General features: G+C 30.6%; 3 long non-coding RNA genes across 3 annotated transcripts; 1 reads left to right on the top strand and 2 right to left on the bottom strand.

Annotated features, from left to right (window-relative positions):
- Window positions 1-1,155, bottom strand: LOC128156640 (uncharacterized). Its single transcript, XR_008239740.1, has 3 exons — window positions 818-1,155; window positions 517-636; window positions 1-99 (listed from the first exon to the last, which is right to left on the bottom strand). It is a non-coding gene; the product is annotated as an uncharacterized LOC128156640 (long non-coding RNA).
- Window positions 1,156-10,955: 9,800 nt separating this feature from the next.
- On the bottom strand, window positions 10,956-19,219 carry LOC128155759 (uncharacterized). The gene is made up of 3 exons (XR_008239637.1): window positions 19,083-19,219; window positions 11,910-12,032; window positions 10,956-11,082 (listed from the first exon to the last, which is right to left on the bottom strand). It is a non-coding gene; the product is annotated as an uncharacterized LOC128155759 (long non-coding RNA).
- On the top strand, window positions 19,102-22,785 carry LOC128155760 (uncharacterized). Its single transcript, XR_008239638.1, has 5 exons — window positions 19,102-19,149; window positions 21,289-21,463; window positions 21,636-21,905; window positions 22,093-22,293; window positions 22,493-22,785. It is a non-coding gene; the product is annotated as an uncharacterized LOC128155760 (long non-coding RNA).
- The last annotated feature ends 400 nt before the right edge of the window (window positions 22,786-23,185 follow it).

Genomic DNA, 23,185 nt, shown 5'->3' with positions numbered 1-23,185 from the left:
TAAAGTTTGTATGATTTTTATTGGAATCCACATAAATATGAAACTAAAATATAAAAAAATTCTTTTAAGGCAAACTGCTGGACAAAATCCCACAAAAGCCTGAAAATATAAACAATATTCGTCGGTCAATGGGATGAAGAAAAGAAATTGAATGAAATTGAAAAATTAAAGGAAATACTTAATTATTGCAAAAATCTTGGTATGAAAGATCCTGTTTAAGAGTTGTCTTTCTTTATTTTACATGGTCTCAAATATCTTGGGATCAATTTTTTTATTAAGAAAAATCACGAAGAAAAATTAAAAAAGGAACAAGTCTATGCTAAATATGTAGATATAAGATTAGTAGTGCTTCTGATAATGTTTGAAGCTGAAAAATTATACTTTTGATGAATGCATTATATATATTTAACTCTTTAAAACAAAATATAAGTAGTTAATTATATTATAAATTGCCTTTTACTTTTTTTATATACAATAGCAATTATAAACAACAACCATACGCATATTAATACATACATTAGATGTCCATAGTGATACACATGCATGTGTGGAAATGAAAAACATGCTCCTTTTCAGACTTCTGTCTTTCCCTCATTTGGCTTGCAAATCCGGGCTTCCACTGCTATTGCTACCTAGCTGTATTTATGTTAATCAAAATACATTAGTTTAATGTCAAAGTTTCAATGAAAGTCTTTTACTGCAAATGTTTTTTTTTAATTTGGAAAGTTAGAATCAATTCAAGAGATCGTACTACGGTACTTTCGTTTTATATTCATCATACATATATAGTTTAAATGAAAATTTGACATCTGCTTACCTATATCGATAATCCGTCACATATGTATGATCGTCTGTTGCAGATGACATGACAAAAATGTATTGCCAATATAGCAGCAGAGCAGGGAAACTGTATATTATTTAGATTCCACGTTTTCCGTACAAAACAGCTGATAATCAATGTTAGTTAAAAGCTTTAAACAGGAAGAAAATTGACATATTTTCTAAGCGTTTTGGTGATTTCCTATCTTATCTCCTTAGTTAGAAGAGTTCAATTAAACGGTGTATAGCTATTTTGTACCACGACATAATGTTATCAATCCGGAACACAATGGCGTTTCGAACGGAAGTCAGACATGTTGTGACGATGTAGCCTTCCACCTTAATATGGATAATTGATTATCTTGAGTTTTTCCATACATAAATTGTAAGATTAATTGTTAGTTACCATATATGCTTCATACATTCACACCTACATTTACACTTACACCACCCCATTCATACTCACAGACATACGAACATAAGAATGGAGTTCCATGACTCAGTCCATTTGAAAAAAAAAGTAGGTAAAAAAGAGTTCTTATAATTAGCTAAAAATATTATTATAATAACTGAATAAGTTAAAGCTATGAATCATAAGAAAGCCAAAACGCTTAAAAGCTCTTATATAATTCTATACATAAAAAATCACAATTTAAGTTGTATGAAAAGTCAGAACTACCGTAGAGAAAATAGTTAATACGAAAAGGCACACTGATGTCATCAAGTTGCTTAAAAAGTTGATCTCTTTGTTGAGTGTTTCTTGGACACAAAATGCATATCTCCTTTGGATTCAAATTCACAGTATGAACATGAACTCTCTTCAATCAAAAAACCCCAAAGTAAGTAAACTTTAAATTCATAGTTTTAACCCGTAATTGACATGAAATAATATTTTCTTTCCTTTTGCCAAAACTGTAGTGTTTACAAGCTTTGGGTATATTTTTTCTTTTAAGTTTTGACTTAAAATGGATTATGTTGATACATTTTTTAATTTCTGCATCAAGAATATTCCATAATTGTACACGAAATAAAGTTGTTGTAATAAAAAGCTATCCAACATAGTGGCAGACAGTAAAATTTTCCTTTTAGACCTATGATTATAAGCATGTTTAGTAAAAAATCTAACAAGTTTAATGTTCCTTAACCGTTTATCTATTTGTAGAATGGAAGTTTATGTATATCTCTTCGAGATTGTAGGGTTTCCCAACCAAGTTCATAATATAAGATACCTTTAGAAGATTTAACTCTGAGCTCTGTTATTATTCTGGCTGCTTTAATTTGAACCTTTTCATGCAATTCAGATGTGTCCTTATTGCAGAACCTTGTCTAATGTCTACTTAACCTACCTATACGTGTATATTGTTAATATCTAATGTACTGATAAGCTGTACGTCTTAAAGTTGATAAAAAGTGAACTGAACAATCATGTATTTGTGGATACCAATCTAGTGTCTCTTTAAATGTTTATTAATTAACCGATTTAGTTAATTATCATATTAGATGTTTTTAAAATTAAAGAATTCTTGACTTCATACATCTCAAAGCCTTTGTTCTTATAATTATTACCTTTTATTGTAACTACAACTACAAAACTATCTAAATTTTAAAATCTGACTATATTCAAGATATTCGCAGATACGTTTTCCGAAGAAAAAAAAACAGTGCATCTGAATACATTACATCAAATGAATCGATTATTTTCAAGCATTAAGTTTTGTCACCGATGATGATTTGTACTTAAGTGCAAACACAATTTCACTTCCGTTTTACCATTTTACTATAGTAACTGCATATTAAATTTGATTAAAATCATCTCCTAAAATCAATTTAAACTCAATATATAAATCAAGGCCTTTAATCTTCTTTTAATGTTAATATGATTATCCTCGAACAGTAAATAAGGTTATATCAGTTTCTTTGAAACATCATATTAAAAGTATTTGGAATTTCTTTACAAAATTAATTTTATAGCTTTTAAAGTATAAGATTTGATGGCAAAGTTGGTCTTCTAGCCTCCTTCACCACAAATTAAAATGATCATCAAGTCCAATCAATTTTTCTCCAAGCCTGATATTATGACAATTTTTGCAAAATAGCTTTATATATGCTTTATAGATGTAAAAGAAATCAGTGCCAACTAAATACCTTTAAAGGAAAGCATTCAACCATCAACTTCGTTCTATGTGCTCTACCCAATCAGCAATCAATTATATAATATGATGATCAAGCGCTTATTTGAATCTTAGTATGGGGCTCGATTCATAAAGATGACAAAATTTTGGCCTAACTTTAGTCTAGTCCGAGGACTTACACCGAAACTTAGTCGGGCGTATTTTGCGTTTCATAAAGCGCCGTAACTAGAGGCGTAAACTTTAGACTATAACTTAATCATAAGTCCTTGACAACGCAGCACTGCACATGCATAAAATTGTTTCTATTACTCTGTTATATTAGGTTTATGTAGCATGTGAAAATATGATCAATTTTAGAGGAACTAGCAATTATAATAATTTTAATTTAAAAATATTTAAGATTTGATAAATTCTTGTTTCACACAAAGGTTAAAATTTTTAAATAATATTCCATTTCCTTCAACAATTTACCGGACAAAAAACACATAATATTAAATTGATTATACAAATAGATAAAACATTAAACGGAAACCAAACAACTGTCAAAAACTGTGAAGTGTATATGGTTTTCTGGAATACCAGCGCAAGGAGTATCATTTTGAGACAAAAACACATGAAAATCTTAAATGAATTATCCGTATAATACATGTATAATGTTTAATTTAAAGCGGGCTTACTCGGTATTATTTTGGTTGAAGTAAATGACTTGTGTAATTTGCTCAATAGAATTATCAATATATCATTTTAAGTAATAGGGTAGTCCAAAATATATATTATTATTACTTTTATCATATTGAAAATTTTGAATTTACTGGGTCGGTGTAAATTTACAAGTTGTCATATTGATGTTTACATCCAATTTTCTGACCTTTGTCGCTCTTTGTCATTGCGCTTTCAATTGAAATGAATTTTAGGGGTTATAAAACAAAATTAATGCATTTTCGTTTTCAATCATTTCACGATGTTTTGTATTTTAGCGCGATATAATGTACTTTATACATGTACATGTAATATGATATGTTACACTTTCTGTACCCAGTATTTAGAAATAATAATTTGTATTTATCAAATCAGTTTGAATTGCAGACTTTTCTAAACTCTATAATGTGTCATCATTCTTGTAGTTAAAAACCATGTATCAATAACATATCTTCACTTTAAATAGAGAATCAGAAATTGAGTTTATGATTGTGCATTAGTATCAGTGAGTTTAATCGGCTTCGATTTTCAGTATTATTTGCATTCAATATTAATGCATCTACAGGTACATACATCGTATGTTATAAAAATATACTGTTCATATACAAATTACAAAACAATATGAGCTTTTTATTTCTCGGGAAGCAATTTTAATGAAAGATTTTCAAAAGGTAAAGATAATACTAAATGTGATGTAAATTTGTTCATGGTAAATGTTGTAGAAAAAAAATGGTTTAGAAAAAATATAATGTACGTTTATAAAATTCAACACATAAAATCAAAATTAGGGTACTTTTTATATAAATTATAATCTCTCTCTCTCTCTCTCTCTCTCTCTCTCTCTCTCTCTCTCTCATATTTATTCGGGAGAAACTCCGTGTGCACATTAATTTCCGAAGAAACTCCCTTGGCATTCAAAGTCCAGAATTCAGAATGTAAATCGTTCTTTCTCAGTATCTGAATGTGACAATCCATTAAATCGCATTAAATTCATTATATATATATATATATATATATATATATATATATATATATATATATATATATATATATATATATATATATATATATATATATATATATATATATATATATATATATATTTCAGATGCGCTGTATATTGAAACGCATATATTCGAACTAGTCCCGTATTAACACCGGCGCAGCGCTAAGCCGGGACGTACGACCCTTTATGAAACTAGCCCCAGATGTCTTGTATATGTCCAATACAGACTTTAGTACCAATGAAGTGACGATAGAGCTAGATATGCTAATATTTACCGCTACTGTAGCTAATACATGAATGATCATTGATATATATCTTTATATCATCATCTGATAAATTATTGTGTTTTTATAATGACCTTTCATCATAAACAGAAAAGATAGCTCACATAACAGTTTGCCTTTATGTTGAAATTAATACTGGTCAATAAAGTAATAGAAATGCATGAAAATGATATCCATAATTGGATTTTTTAATGTCCCTGATTAAGTATATTTATTAGTTATATATGTGAAGATCTTCATTCGAAACACATGTCTTCAACACAGAACATTACCACAAACGCTACAAATGTTCCACAACCTCTGATTACTGACGCTGTGATTATTCCTATTGGGTGTTTGTTAGTCATTTTGTTATGCATGAAATGTTATTGATAAATATCACACTCCTACAGTAATAGATAATGGTGTGTTTATATTAAGCTTTATCATAAACAGAAAAGACCGCCCACCTAACAGTTTGCCTTCATGTTTGAATTAATACTGGTCAATACATCTTATTGAAGTGTTTTCATCTTGTTCGTTATCATGACAGTGCATTGAAATGGTATCCATTTTAAAAATACTTATTGTCCCTGATTCAGTATATATAAGATATAATTACGTGTAGGACTAGCTTCCTTCAGGATAAAAGATGTCTTCAACACAGAACTTTACCACAAACGCTACAAATATTCCACAACCTTTGATTACTGACGCTGTGCTTATTCCGATTGGATGTATGTTAGTCATCGAAAATGTCATCGCTATTGTCATTATGTACCGTTGTACCCGACTTAATTTTCAGATCCGACTCCTGTCTATTAATTTGGCTGTGACTGATTTCATGACGGGGGTCATGTTAAGCATGCCTCTACATCTTTTGAGATATGGCGAGGACAATTGTGAATTCAAGAAGTACTTCTCGTTTCTGTTCGTTAATACTTCTCTATTAACGATCACTATGTTCAATTTGGACCGTTGTTTTGTGTTTTGGTTTGCAATGAGGTATTATACTTACATCACCAAACGCCTCGTTGTGAAATTGTGCTTTTTCATGTGGTGTGCAAGTTTGCTTATAACTTACTTGATGTTCTTCAACTTCAATGGACCCTTGGGAGTCCAGTGCAGTTTTATGTACAGACTAGAAAAAAATATCGTAAACAACTTAGGGAAATCCTTGGTTTTGTTTTTTATCTTATCGAATTTAATAATGTATGGGTACCTTCTGTTTTACCTCAAACATCGTATGAAAAAGATTTTTGATGTAAACTCTGCCGGCGGTCAAACACCAAACAACCAATCACAGGTGGTTTTAAAGCTCTCTGTCATCACCGGGACCTTCCTGGCCATGTTTACTCCGTTCATCATTACGCTAACTTTTCCAATTTTGGACTACTCCAAAAGCTCTGGAATACTTGTTCACAACCTGACTGCCAGTTTAATGGTTTTAAACAGTGCAGTCAATCCGATTCTTTACGTATGGCGGTTTAAGGAACCGAGATACATTTTGCAGAGGATGTTTTGTTTCTTCAACCCAAAATATTTGATCAAATTGAATGAACACTATAACGAAAATACCGCTACGTATAGCTTAAGATCTTACGAGAAGGCATAAGGTTAAATTGTACATGCATGCCTTACAACTGCTGCTAGAGTTCGACATAGAAACAATAAATGTTAATCTGAACTTGTTTTCATATGTAAAATAATATTTTGCATTCCCAACGTTTTTACCATTATTCATATTATTTACTTTTAAGCACGTTTTTAGCATGTTTTAACGAAAACTTTAAGCCTGGACTTATTTATGTAAGTATTTACTTTAAAGTATAATCACCACATTAATGAAATTGCAATGCATCAAAATCACGTTAAAAGCAAATTTTAACGAAAATTTTAACCCTGAACCTATATACGTAAGTATTTCTTTTTCTTTTTTTTTTTTTTTTTTGCATTTCAGTTAGTACAAAATGAGTAAACTTTTTAATTCTATTACCAAATTAATGAAATTGCAAAGTATCAAAATCTCTTAAATGTTTCGAATGAAAAAAAAACTATTCCCTACATCGGAATAATGTTACATTTTTTGCATTTTAAAAGCAAAGACAAAAATGAAGCCCCCCCCCCCCCCCCCCGAAAAAAAAAATAGAAAAAAATAAACTTTCAATCGCCATTTTGAAATGACACAGCACTCAATCTCCTCCTTGACCAGTCAAACTCAATTAATTTCTGTTGTTAAGTTTCTATTTGTACTGTGAATAATTTCATTTGTTTTGTATAACTGTATATTTGTATCTTTTAATTTGATTGCTTTGAAAACTTTTGTTTTTAAATTAGCATTGCATAATTTATATTTGTATGTTTAAATCTCACATTTGAATGTACATTTTTTTGGTCATTTATCTTACATCTAAGGAATTGTTTACTTTGATTTGTTTCGAAGTAGGTAAGTGGTTAAGCATTATCATATATTGAACATGCTGTTTTTTGCAAACAATTTGAATGGATCAAAATGACTTTATAAACGATGATTCATCAAATTATGATAAAAAGTAACGATTGCCCGGCCACTCATGGTTGTGCTAGTACATGTATTTTATACTTTTATGGAAATCTGATTGAGTTGATACCTGTAGAATTAGAATAACATGCTATGATTTTTTTACAATGAAATTTTAATTTTATGTTTCCTGTTGATATGGAAGATAGCGAGAATTGCAACCAGTACATAAATTGCGTTTAAGGTCAAGATCTAGTAAATGAAAGGTGCCTACAGGTTTATGAAATTCAAGATATAAATTCTTTTAATGGTGCTTCATAATAATATCTTTGTTTCATATGGTGTACCGGGGCTTAAATTTTTAGTAAACACAATGAAAAATCATGTTTTAAACAACCATTTTCTATGAAATATGAAGGATAAAAGTAACAAATCTCTTTTTTTGTCTTTTTTTCACCAATGAAATATATCAAAAATGCCTACAGTCTCTCCAAAAACGGCAATAACAAGCTCTTAGCCTCCTCTTCAAAATGATGTCAAATTGAATAAAGGTACTGGGATTACATTTCACGTGATTAAATAAAGAATGTCAGAATATTGTTTTATTTGCTACATAATTCCTTTAAAGCTGTAAAATACGGGAAAAGATTCATCAAATCAATTATGACGTCATAATGGTTCTAAGACCATAAAGACAGTCTGGAATCATTTACTAGATCTTGACCTTAAGTCAATGAATACCCATAATTATACAATATTAAAGACAAATTTTACAATGAAAATATTGACTTATAAATGGGGGAAAATATACAGTACAAAAATATAATTATTTGACTATTTAAACGAAAAGTATAGAATACAAAGGAAAATCTATGCTATGAAATTTGATACTTAAATTATTAAAATGTTTTACATTCTTTACTCCCCGGTTAAATCTTTTGGATGGTTTTGTTCACGTATGGGTCAATACTTGGTTAGAAATCAAATTTTTACGATATAAGCCATTCATTTTTAAAATAAGAAACCGCATTATGTTCCCCTATGTTCAATATTTTTATATCCTTTTATTTTTAATCTAAATTATAAGAAACGCCCAAAAAAATATTTTTGCTATCATTATTTCAACGATTGGCTATTTAGACTGTTTTAGAAGGCAAGTGAACCTTCACTGTGTGACGACAGTTTCAAAATTATCTAAAGAGACAGTACGGTGCATCTTATTGAATACCGACATGACAAAAATTTCCCCGTCGGGTTTGATATTTTGTATTTCTCCTAAATGAATAAGCTTTCAGAAAATTACAAATTTCCTAATGAAATCAATCTAATTCTTTCATTAAGATTAATAATTATAATAGTAACTCACAAATATATTAATCGCAAAGTGGTACGGGGTTCCGCCTTCTTTACTATTACGCATGCGTATTTACTACATGTATATGAACGAAACATACAGGGCTCGGACAGGTTTGTTTGTAGAAATAAGTCTTTTCTACTTCTCAAAGGTAATATTTGTTAAAAGTTTTTAAAATAACCAGAATAAATATTTTGTAAGCATGTATTTTGCGTTTTTATCACAGGAGCTGCTACAACCTAAATTCATTTTGTGAGTGAGGTCCCTTGAGGGGTTATTTGACATATTGATGTCTGTTCATTTTCAGTTATCGAGAAAGTGTGTTTAATCTAGAGAGTCCTTTTTACCTCGTATTCCAAATGAACGTAGTCGAGCGAAGATCTTGTAGTTTTCAGCACGTGTCAATAACTGTTAATCAAAAAGCACGTGGTACGAATAAAGAATAGACGATTTTAGATTTATTCGGTTTGTACCACCCTTTAATTTCCGGAAGCTCATATCTACATTAATTAGGTATCTGAGGGATTTTTATGTGCTTCAACTGCCACAATCAACGTTATTTCTTATTTCCAACTGATACAATGGGTACATCTATAGTTAAACACGCATGTTTTTTTTCAGCTCTACTGTTTTACAAATGTCACAATAAGCTTCAATGCACAGATAAAGTGTAAAAAAAAAACAACATGATAACAGTCCACTCCTCCAATTTTAATATTGCTTTCATCTTTAAAATCACTTGCCATTTAAGTGTTTATTATTATAAGTCTTACTAACTCATTATGAAAAAAATGTTAATCATGTTTTCGGAATCAATCAATAACGTCACATTGATCTACACAGAACATATAAAGTTTTTTTTTTTTAATAACCTGATAGCAGTTAAGTTCGCCAATTATATGATAACCCAAACTGTCTGCAATAAAATACTCATCAGCTCACATGTATGCAAAGATCCAACTCAAGACGTATCAGATGAAAGCATTGATGTTATTAAATGAAAATTACATAGAGATATCAATGTGAATAAATCAGGTCCTTTGATTCCCTCACGTAGATCGCTATCAAAGGATCTGATTTAATTCAGATTCATTGAGATATGACTTCATTCTTTAGAATTGATGAACAAAACTAAGCTAATAATTTATCCTTAAAAATACCCAGAATGTTTATTGGTACGGATAAAAAGCTAATAAATTGTAGAAGTTTATCTACACATTACATTTACATAATTCACACTTGGTTAGAACATGTCGATATTTTATCCAAACAAAACTTCGATAAAATAAGTGTAGATGCATATATGTCATCTGAATTAGTGTTGAAAATATTTAACATAATTCTTTTTTAATTTTAGTTACTGAAGTACTCTCTGGAGAAACATGAAGAGAAAAAACGATCTTGATAAACTATGTCTTCGTCAAAAGCGAGCCGCTAGGGCGAATTTAAACAAACATTTTCTTACATGTACATCAGGAATGCTTCAGCAACTAAATCGGATGCCTCTTATAGATTACTTTGTGTACAGAACTATATGTTTTATTTAACGGGCGACTGTTTATATTCACCGCGAAATTTACGGCATGTTGCAAACAACGACTATTAGTTTTCAGATTGAACAAATATGAATATAATTATTCAGCTAAATGTAATTTTTGAACAACAACATCTAAATATCTTTACTTGTACAATATTTAATAGACTGCAACTTTACAACATTAAATTCTACTGCGACCCGTTTGTGTCATCTAAAACGCTGAGTAAACGTAATCCTTAAAGTGATCATAAAGTCCCATACTTTTTTTCTAGTCTGACATTATGGCAGTTCTTCTTGCAAATTATTTTATTCATATATTCATACATATAATAGAAATCCATGCAATCGAATTCCTTGATTGAAAAGCAATCAACTGTAACTCTATTGGTTGTTATGCATGCTCTTTCCAAGTAGCAACTGAAAGTCAATAAAATATGATATCTGGTGACAAAACGCTCATAATGATTTAAGTTAAATGTTTGGCATATATCCAATACATACCAAAGGAGTGACGAAGTACCTAAATATACTAATGATTACCGCTACCGTTTATAGCGAATGAATTATTATTGTTGAATATCTCTATATTATCATGTGCTATATATACTATTGTACCTTTTTGATAATAAACAGAAAAGACTAGTCTTATATTATTGCCGTTCTTGCAAATCAGCTTTATTCGTATATTTATACTTGTAATTGAAATCCACGCAATCTGAATTCCTTGATCTGATAGCAATTAACAGCAAGCATCCCTCGATCGTTAAATATTCTGTAGTCAAAGAGCAAAACCGTCAATTAAATATGATATATGACAACTACCAAACGCTTTTATGAAATATATATATATATATATATATATATATATATATATATATATATATATATATATATATATATCCAATACAGATTTTTGTACCAAATGAGTGACGGTATAGCAAAATGTACTAATATTTATGCATGAAATGTTATTGATAAATATCACTATCATACAGTAATAGATAGGGGTGTTTTTATATTAAGCTTTATCATAAACAGAAAAGATCGCCCATCTAACAGTTTGCCTTCATGTTTGAATTAATACTGGTAAATACATCTTATTGAAGTGTTTTCATCTTGTTCGTTGTCATGACAGTGCATTGAAATGGTATCCATTTTAATATAATTATTGTCCCTGATTCAGTATATATAAGATATAATTACGTGTAGGACTAGCTTCCTTTAGGAAAAAAGATGTCTTCAACACACAACTTTACCACAAACGCTACAAATATTCCACAACCTTTGATTACTGACGCTGTGATTATTCCGATTGGGTGTTTGTTAGTCGTCGAAAATATCATCGCTATTGTCATTCTATACCGTTGTACCCGACTTAATTTTCAGATCCGACTACTGTCCATTAATTTGGCCGTGACTGATTTAATGACGGGGGTCATGTTAAGCATGCCACTAAATCTTCTAAGATTTGGCGAGGATAATTGTGAATTCAAGAAATACTTCTCGTTTCTTTTCGTTAATACTTCTCTATTAACAATCACTATGTTCAATTTGGACCGTTGTTTTGTGTTTTGGTTTGCTATGAGGTACTATACTTACATCACTAAACGCTTCGTTGTGAGATTGTGCATTTCCATGTGGTGTGCGAGTTTCCTCGTAACTTACTTGATGTTCTTCAACTTCGGTGGACCCTTGGGAATACAGTGCAGTTTTATGTACAAGCTAGAAAAGAATATCGTAAACAACTTAGGAAAATCCTTGATTTTGTTATTTATCCTATCGAATTTGATCATGTATGGGTATCTTCTGTTTTACTTTAAACAACATATGAAAAAGATTTTTGACAAAAACTCTGCAGGCGGCCAGACACCAAACAACCAATCACAGGTGGTTTTAAAGCTCTCTGTCATCACCGGGACCTTCCTGGCCATGTTTACCCCGTTCATCATTACGCTGACTTTTCCTATTTTGGACTACTCCAAAAGCTCTGGAATACTTGTTCACAACCTGACTGCCAGTTTAATGGTTCTGAATAGTGCAGTCAATCCGATTCTTTACGTATGGCGGTTTAAGGAACCAAGATACCTCTTACAAAGGATGTTATGTTTCTTTAACACAAATTTTCTTACCAATCTGAATGAGCGCTATAACCAACGCATCGCCTCATATAACATGAAATCAACCCAGAAGACATGATTTTTAGACGGGGTCACGTGACCCCGTCTAATGGTTTACTATCAGCCGAAGTCTCAAACCGGAAGGCACGCGTAGAACACATGAATTGAGTCTACGCGTAAGAAAATAGTGCAGAAAGTTTTCATGCATTTCAGTAAATATGTATTATAAAAACACGCATTAAATCTTTTTAAGTCCTCTGTGTATAAACAAAATTCTATTTAGAAAATAAACAAATAATTTTATCGATCAAAATATTCCTCTTCGGGTTCAAATGTGGGATGAGTTACGTAACTGAAAGCACAGTGCCGTTGACGATTCAGTTGGTGTACGAGCTCATTAATCAATAGAAGAGTTTGATGGTGGAATCGAAATTAAAGTTCCCAAACGCAATGTTCCATTTTTGAAAAGTTGTGAATTTTATTTTGACAATCTTTCACCTTAATACTACCAAACTTCATGCGCAAGCCGAAGTTAAAATCGGGACGGGTTATACACAGATGTTTTACACGCGAAAAGTCAACAAGTTTTAGAAAAGTAATATAAAAACTAAATAAAGAGTTTTTGTAAATACTTCATAAATAAAACATGCTTAAAATATTTACAGGTTCATGTTCACTATCAGGTTCAAATTTAATGACTTATAAAAGATTTCTGTTGCACTTGTAGTTCTCAAAGTAAGGTTGGTCCCGTAACATTTACACGCTAATGGCGGAGTTGACAATCTCTGTTATTTATGTCTCTGTATTCGGAGTATGATTTTTAATGAAAGGAACGGTTGTATCGTAATTCGTATAGGTGATGCACGAGTTTACACAAAAAAAGTAAGTGGCGAACGGATTTATTTTTACCTATTAATTTTGCATGAATCTCAAATGAAGAAAATCGTGTCAGATAAGTCGGTCTTAAAAATCAAAATGGCGACCGTGACAAATCTTTTTATTGTCAAAGTTCTTGGAATCTTATTGTAAAAAAAAATATTTCTAACGTCAGGTGCCTGTGCTTGTTATCGGTATACAAATGTTCACTTTGTTTGTTAATTCAGTAGTTTCAGAGTTTTCGGGGTTTTCATAAAACTTTTATTACGGATACCGTCCGACTTGTTGATTTTCCCTTGGATCACAAAATTGAATAAATCTAATGATTAAAATTATCTACTTTGATATAGTTGTTTGATTTTCCCGGTTAGTAGTAATTTTTAAAATTTTTCCTTGGGGTCTTAATTTACATAATATACCGTTGTGTCAATTTTCTACAATTATGAAGGCCGGGATTGAGTAAAATTTAGACAAAGTATCAGAAAATTGCAAAAAAGCCGAATTAACATAGATGTAACAACTAATTCAAACTCATAAATTTTGGAAGCATAATCGAGGAAATCCAGGACAATTTCAAATTCAAACTTTCAAGACCCCGTCTTTCAGTACTCTCAGTACTTTGATTTTCATATACATTCATGTTTTAAAACTGCCGCTAGAGTACGGACCTTGTTCACGATAAGTAATAATCTGCATTTTGATTTTTTTTTTTTCAGTTTTTTTCGAAATGAATATTTATGTAAAACACGTTTATATGACGATAATTTTAGGCCTTATCTTGTGCACATCAGTATTTCTTTTTCATATCCAACGTTTTCCAGTACATGTATTATTCAATATTACTTAAAGGAACTTGATTTTAGCTCAAATTTATAAAAATATTTTATCAATCTTTAGTGTCAAAGTGGTTTTTATCTGTAGTTTGTTACCTCGTCAAAATTTGAAAGTCAAATATTGAATTACAAGCAAGATAATGAGATTGGCAATTAATTTTTTTGTAAACAAAGCTTGAGTCTTGATTTTGTTTGAATATATTTTATTGGTATGAGCTTTATTAAAAGGACTATTTTACCTAGATCTAATGTATGCTACATTAAGTTTCCATGTATCATATTGTAAAAAGCAAATAAATTTCTTGCTCGTTTCTTCTTTTTTGTGCTTCGTTATCAATTTTATGAATATTTGTTTATCCATCAGATCCTCTTAATTTATGTTGCTATCTGCAGAAAAATAAACAAGAAAAAAGCTAGATGCGATCTTATTGCGAGTAACGAGTAGGTATTCCGTTTAATTCCTTGAAATGATAAGATGCAATACTGTTAAAATACCGACCCCCTTCTTCCGAACTTTCTGATAATGTATAAGATCACCAATATCTTTTACAATGCTTAACAAAGTGATTTTCATTTTTTACATATGTGTCACATTACGTACGATTTTAGTGCCCGAAATATCCCAATTTACGTAATAATTGGGCTTTGATTTTTTTTCAAATTGTTAGTGTCACAATAAACTTCTTTGTTTCTTGTATGCATTACAAAATCATTATCGATTGTACGCGTTTTAGAGTTTTTTCTCTCCTTGCCTCTTATTTTAGGGCCAAGACCCTTTTTATTCAGAAATTCTGCAAGTTAGATTGAATACTTATCTTTTTTAATCTTACACCTATATAAAATTGTTTTTATTTTTTGAGATATAAGAGATTGAATAGTATAGGGGCCAGCCCTCTAGATCCTTAATTTGGACAGACATCTGTGTTTCGATTGAAGGAATCGATAAGAATCATTGATGCAAACGTACCTTTTGTTACAATATACAACTTAGTTAATAATGTATAACTGAATCTTGATTGTTCTTAAATTATTTGTAATATACTTTACAATTCTATTCATCCCTTCTTTAAGGGGTCAGTCCCTTTTTCTTGATATCATACGAAATGTCTCTTTAATACTTGCATGTTGTTCCTTCACCTATCTGAAATTGTTGTCTTTTTTTAGATACAAAATACGGAGTATTGAAGTGACCAGTCTTGTAGATCCCTAATGATACATATATTGGTGTTTTGATCACCCCAATCGATTAAATTATCAATTCAAACATGTTCTCTTCTACAATGCTTCACAAAATAAAATCTTCTCTCCGATATTGCGTCAAAGTTTACGGACCCTTAAAAATCCCTTAGTATGTAATAAATGGATGAGGCAATGAGTTTTTCATACAGTTATTGCTACAAGCAACAAGGCTGCTTTTAAAATGCATTACAAATTTTTGATCGTTTTTTAGTTCTTTTTAAAATCTTTTACGGGTCTCTTTGCCCATAATCAAAGGGGCCAGCCACTTTTTTTATTGAACTTTTACATATTCACATATCAGAGTATAAGCAAAGCGCATGAACATAAGTATATACATGTAGTTAGATTGCATAGATATACATTTAAAGTATCTCATTGATTTGTACATTTAATGATGAATATTATGTAGGTTTATATTTACATATTTCGCCCTAGAAAAGTTATAATGTAATTCAAAAAGGTGATGGTATATGTGAAATATATGAAAATGTTTTTAAATGGAGAGAGAAAAATAAAGTTTCTGAATGTTTCAAATGTTGAAAAATAACTAGCTCCTTTTATCACTTCATAGGAAAGATTTTTTTCTTTGCCACTTGTGTTACATATGTCTTCACAAAATATCGATTAATAAAAAGATACAGACCAAATCTCAGAAATCTTAGATTAAAAATTTGTACCCAGTGTTCCGGCCTTAGCGAGCTACAAAGAATGGCGCCATTGGCGTAAAACAACTACATTCTCTCTTGATGCAAAACCGTTCCGAAAAAATAAAGTACAACTAAACAAATTTTGAATTCTTTTAGATACGAGTTAATTAAACTTTGAACGATTTTAAACCCCGATATCGTCGCAAAGCATCGTCCAATTTTAAAACATATTAAATTTCAAAGTTGCTCAAAATTTTTTGAAAATTAAAAATCATTTCTAGTTTCGACCAGAAGTGACGGATTGCAGTATTTTGTCAAAAATCCAAGTAATTTGACTAATTTACAATATATATATATATATATATATATATATATATATATATATATATATATATATATATATATATTTATATATATATATATATATATATATATATATATATATATATATATATATATATATATATATATATATATATATATATATATATATATATATATATATATATATAAAAGCTTTGAGGGACAAATATTTCATATGATCATAAAAATCGATTTTTTTTAGTGGTAAAGTCTAAAAGGAGTCAGAAGGAAAAGGAAAAAAAATGAAATGAAAAGAACCCGTAGAATAACAAGAGGGTCTTCCGTTGGAAACGGAAGACACTAATAAAAATAAACAGTATGAAATTATAACGTCTTCCGTTCGAACATAAACCTTAATAATAAGAAACACAGTACAAAAACTTTTATAAACAAATTTTTAAATCATATGATTGTTCAATACTTTGTATTGTTTAATTTGTATTATAAAGAACCTCATTTGTTTGCCTAATTTTTCATTTGTATGGCAATTTTTCGTTTCATTTTGTTTCATTTTCATTTGTATTGTCAAATAACATTTGTATTGAATAATTTTATTTGTAATTTTTCCTACTTTCATTTGTATTGAATTATTTTTTTTATTGGAATTGAATATTTATATTCATTTTAATCTTTAAAGTTGATATCTTTTTGTTTTGTAAATATTTCAATTGTATTTTATATATTTTCTGTATTCTATCTTAGTATCTGGTAAATTTGGTTTCTATTGAGAAAATTATATGGTCTAATCTTATCTTATATGAAACAGGATATTGCGTGGGATTTTCCAGATGGTTTACAGAAGGTCATGAGTCTAAGCCATTGGGGGTTTTTTCGCAGGAAATCGGAACGAATTTAAATGAATTCATTAACAATAGTTCATCAAATGATAATGAAAAGTTAAGGAATGTCCGGTTATTCGAGACTGTGTTGGTGTTTTGTTTTGTTTTGTTTTTTCGTTTTTGTTTGTTTGTTTTTGTATGTTTTGTTTTGTTTGTTTGTTGTTTTGTATTTTGTATTTAAGCAGAAAGTTGATTGCGATGATATCTGCACAATTACAGTAACAAGTAATGCAATTCAATTAGGAAACCGTACAATGTTGTTTCTTCAAAATTTCATTAATAATTCGAATTATGATTAACAAAAGCAATATGCTTTTGACTTTTGGTGACAAACTTCTCTATAGTGATTTTTTTATTTGATGTCTACTTGAAATATTTAAATTTACATGTATATTGCTTGTTTTGGACTCCATTTGCACAGTTCATAGATAAGTTTCATTTTCTCACATTTTATGTAAATAAATTACGTCTAAATTAGTGACAGTGATTGTATATATTAACATCAAATAAAAAAGAATAGTAGAGTTATGTGCATGCTAACGAATGTATCGAAATTTATTTAGTGCAATAACCACAGACGAATGGACCAAACAATTTTAATGAATCGTAGCATATTACATAATAAATTTTCCATAATGCCTATATAAATGATGTTTCTAAGAAAAAAAACAGGTCGGATATTTTTTCTTAACGGTTGAATGTGTTAATTTTAGCTATATTATTTAATGAGATGAAGAATCAACATTTTTACTAACCTCATTCAGAAAATCTCTATATGAATAGGGGCCTTAAGGACTAATTCAAGGGGAATAACTAGAATTGCTAGGTTAAATGCGTGAGCGGATTTAAATATTGACGTGAAATAAATAGGGGATAATGCTGCATACTTTCTTTGAAATAAAAACCTGTGATATTATTTATAAAATAAGTTTCTCCCACTCATTTTATAAGTCGTATGACGTATTGTTTAGTATAAAGCCAGCAGGCACTGTTGTATGAATTTTTTCCAAATATTGATTACATTTATATCAAAACCGAATGATTGTACTATGAATATGAGTATGGTATTTAGAGCTCAAATTGATCCGTTGTCGTAAGAACACTGAGGAATCAAAATAGTACTGTATAAAATCAAAATATGTAATGTGTTCTTGTATAATTAAATAAATGGGGAAGGATTAAACAGGCCTCATTTTTGGCCACAACCAAACCTGGTTATAAGGATTCGACATGCTATTTTTCACTTGAACCAACATTGAAGATTATACTCTAAGAAAAATACTTTCGTTTTGAGAGGTAAATCATTTTCTAAATATACAATCGACACCTTTATGCAAAGAAGTCATGAATTTTGACCACTTTAAAAAAAAAATTCTTAAAACCCTGAGCAAGTTAATTATTATAATGAAACAAACACTAGTGTCTCTTTAGATGTCAGGTATAAATGATTGACTCTATGTGATTTTGATCCAATGTGATTTCTTAATTTCTAAGTACTGTGATACTGCCACAGTACTACTATTACGATGACACGTGGTTTCAATGTACTGCTGTCAGTATTGAACAATAAAATGTACTAATTTTTTTTACTTTCAATAATATTAATTGACACAAAATGTGTTGCTTTGTTCAAATTACACACTGTATGGAAAAAAAGTATACCACACTGACGAAAAATTGTTTCCTAAACATACAATCAACACAGCAATCACGCAGGTCACTCTAATCAAGAAACGATGCTTAATTACCATAGCTGAATCGATCTATCGGAGAAGGCAGTTTCACATTCATTCTCATTAGATGACATTAAATCAAACCGTGTTAAATATTAATTAGTACTACAGGTAATAAATCTGACCTCAGTGTACTAGCTTAGCGACAGAAGATGTGAGGAATATTTGGACTTCGTATAACTGTGCTGACAGGTAATGCAAACACACTGGTATTCTAATATCCTAACTTCGGGAATAAGACACCTTCGTTTAGTACTATGAAGTGATCAAATACGGTCGGGAGAGATAAAATCCAATAAAGCTTTGGGCTTTATGATAGATTTGATAACTCTCGAGTTTTGACCAATATAGATCACTTCATAATATTCAAAGAATGATTCCTTATAACTTACATAACTTATATTTATATAATTTTCAGCAACTGTACGACTAAATGCCGTACGATTAAATTAGTCATTCATGAACTACCGGTATATTGGGCAATACAATACAAAATCGATGTGTAGTCTTATCTGGGACAAAAAACCTAAAAAATGTATGACTGTATATATACCGGTATATAGGGGTAAAAATGTTGTGCTATGCTGAAGCTGTTCTTATTTACTGTATGTCATTGAAAATGTCATCGCTATTGCCATTCTCTACCGTTTTACCCGACTTAATTTTCAAATCCGGCTTCTCCAGTTCATTGATTTGGCTATGACTGATTTAATGACATGTGGACATGTTAATCAAGCAAGCCATTAACGTTTCTAACATATCTTGAGGACCAACTGCGAATTGAAGAAATACTGGTACCTTTCATGCTTCTCTGTTAACAATCACTCCGTTGTTTTATTTTGGTTTGCAATGAGATACAATACTTATACATGCATTGCCAAATGCCTTGTGATGCTAGTTTCCCCATAGCATACTCAATGTTTTACTTCAGTGGACCCATGGGAATCCAGTGCAGTTTTATGTACAGACAAAAAAAGAATATAATAAACAACTTAGGGAAATCCTTGATTTTGTTTTTTATCCTATCGAATTTAATCATGTATGGGTATCTTTTGTTTTACTTAAAACATCGTATGAAAAAGATTTTTGACGTACACTCTGCCGGCGCTCAGACACTAAGCAACCAATCAGCGGGTGGTTTTAAAGCTCTCTATCATCACTCAGACCTTCCTACCCATGTTTACCCCGTTTATCTTTACGCTGACTTTCCCTGCATTGGATTACTCAAAAAGCGCTTCATGTAAGATGCTTGTACAAGACCCAACGTTTTCAATAGCGGTGTTAATCCGGTTATACCTAGCGGCTTAATGAACTGCGATATCTAGTTGTTTCTTTAACATAAAATTTCTTACCAAATTGCATGAGCTATTATAATAGTGAAAACACTGTTTCTTATAACTAAAAATCTTTTAATAAGCCGTGATGATGTTCAGTAATTTTTTCGCATTTCCAACCAGTGTTATTTATAACTACTTACCTGTGTATTAGCCAGTTTTACCAGTTTTTTTAACGGCAAGTGCTTAAAGTTGTTAAAAACGTTAACCTTTCATTGTTCTTTGTGTATTCAAATAAAATTAATGTTCTTCGATTATTAATCTAAACTTTTGAAGCTTATCATTGGACAAAAGACCATAAAAAAGAATAGATAATTTTTTCTGCAAGTCCTGGTACCATTACGGCCTGTGCAAACATGTAGAAGCATTTTATTGTTTGCACTACAAATAGAATTATTTATGATGGTAAAATTAGACATGATAACAAAACGATGTTCGACGATATTCTGTCCTGACTTCTTATTATTTACTTTCGGTTAAAAAAAATATTGTGCAAGCCATGAAGAGTGCAGAAAACATATTTCTCAATGAAAATAAGATTTATTGTAATTAATAATTCAAGTAAATTAATTTTTCGCAATTGTTAGTCCATTGCAATTGGCATTTTCTTACAACAGACATTTATTTACAGTGATGCATTGGTTAAAATATAGATTAAGATAAATCTTAATCAATTTATTCAATGAAAAAAATTCAATTTTGAAATCGTAATTAAATAATAGTAGATAAATCAATATGCGTTACAGTCGTACGATAGAAATATGATGTTCTCAGGCAAATAGGTTTTATTTAAAAGCAATATGAAACCCCTTGTTGATTTGTTAACTTCAGACATCTCCAATCAATTTATTCAATAAAAAATATCCAATTTTGAAAAGATAAATAAATTTTATCAGATAATTCAATATGCATTTCAATAGTACGATAGTAATATGATGTTCTGAGGCAAATATGATTTTAAGCATTATGATAAACCGTGTTGATTTGTTTACTTTAGATAACGGAGCTGTTTTGAGAAGTTTTCCCAATCGAGGCTTAGTAGAAAAAAATCGATACAGCTATTTTATTTTTAATCATTCCTGAAATGATTTGGAGGGATACGGATGTAAGAATGATTTGGAAAACTCTGTTGCTGATCTTTTTTATGAACGTATTTCCTCCTAATAAATGGGGTATGTATTGATATTATTTAGTTATTACACGCGATAAAAAAAAAAGTACATTCTTGGTCTTAAACAAACGCAGAAAGCTTTTTTTTTATTTTCCCAAAATGAAATACATTGTACTATTACTTCTGTCTATTTTTCTGACAATGATCAGTTTCTTCACAAACGTTCCCTACAGGAAATTCCTTGCGCTATCAACATTGGGCCTATCAACGTAATACGAGGACATCCTTGGCCACTGGATCTACACCAATAACGTCGAGCTCGGTATCGAAACTTTCCGAATGTTGGGACCTCTGCGGAGCGACTCCGGCGTGTTCAGCATTTTCATACGACGAAAACGCATATATTTGTTTTATTTTTGAAAATACTGATGATGTGGTAAACGTTACAAAAAATCAGAAATATTTCGTCGTTCAAACGAGAGTGCAGTATTCAGATGCGCTAAGTAAGACATTTTGATTATCAAGTGTAATTATTTTAAAATTCATCCAATTAATCCGATTGTTTTCAATTGCATGATTTAAATATTAATTATTTTGGTGTGGTACACACATGCTCTCTCTCTCTCTCTCTCTCTCTCTCTCTCTCTCTCTCTCTCTCTCTCTCTGAAATTGGCCTGTATTGTTTTTCAGAGCAAGCAGAATTGGTTTGCGAGGCAAACAACTTGGGGTTTCGGTTTAATTATCTTATTCCAACGTGTTACATGATAGACACCACACCGAGAACAAAACAAAACGCCATTACTTTCTGCGAGCAGTTTAATGGACACCTCTTACGGATAAATAATTACAGGAAACAGAGATTTGTTGAAGAGTTGAATCTGAACAGTACAGGTAAAACAATTATTTTAACTACCTTTAAACTTAAATTATTTTAACTACGCTTTAAATCCTATTCCATGAGTAATACAGGTTGCAAATATTGAGGTAAGTAATCATATTTATATATACATATGGTTATAATTTACATTCTTTCTTCTTGTAAGAATTAATGACCCTCGTATTTATTCCTAGTAAAATATGTATTTTAAAGATCTGATTACGAAATATCGTGTTGATGGAATCTACACTGGAGGTGTGTGGAAATTCTCAAATGGGCAGCGTATTGCGGAATTTTACTGGTACCCTGGAGAACCAGCTAAAATTAGTACTCACACTTCAATTGGCCTCAGATATACGTATTTAGGCAAATGGGATGACATAGCAGAGACAGCATTGCACGGATGTATCTGTGAAAAGGAAATACTAATGCAATAATAAAGTCAATGTTTTAAGAAGATGTTTGATTGGTTTTATTGGTTCTGTTTTCTATTGTTATGTGTTTGTTTTGGGTTTTTTTCGGGGGGGGGGGGGGGGGGGTGTTTGATTGTTTGTTTGGTTTCTTTCGGGGGGGGGGGGGGGGGACCTGATTATTGATGCATGTATCATGTCATCCGTTGGATCGGGTCAGGAAACATCTACTATTGATAGTATTCTTTACCCTTGGTCAAGATTTCATTGTTGCTGTACAGTTGTACCAGACTTCGGTTCTGTCGTCGGATGCAATCACTAGTCGTCGATTAACTTGATTTTTCAGGAAAAATAACCTTTTAAAATCCTGTTGTATAACTGTATAATTGTAACAAAATTGGCGATGAATTTCATGTTATTTTAGAATGTAAGGCATCAAGTAAATAACGAAGTCAGTTTTTAGCTACAGATTACTGTTCTTCTCCTAAAACTAAAA

Source organism: Crassostrea angulata, chromosome 7, assembly GCF_025612915.1.
Source record: "Crassostrea angulata isolate pt1a10 chromosome 7, ASM2561291v2, whole genome shotgun sequence".
Lineage (NCBI taxonomy): Eukaryota > Metazoa > Mollusca > Bivalvia > Ostreida > Ostreidae > Magallana > Magallana angulata.
Note: the sequence above shows the minus strand (reverse complement) of the source record. Positions and strands in the feature narration are given on the sequence as shown.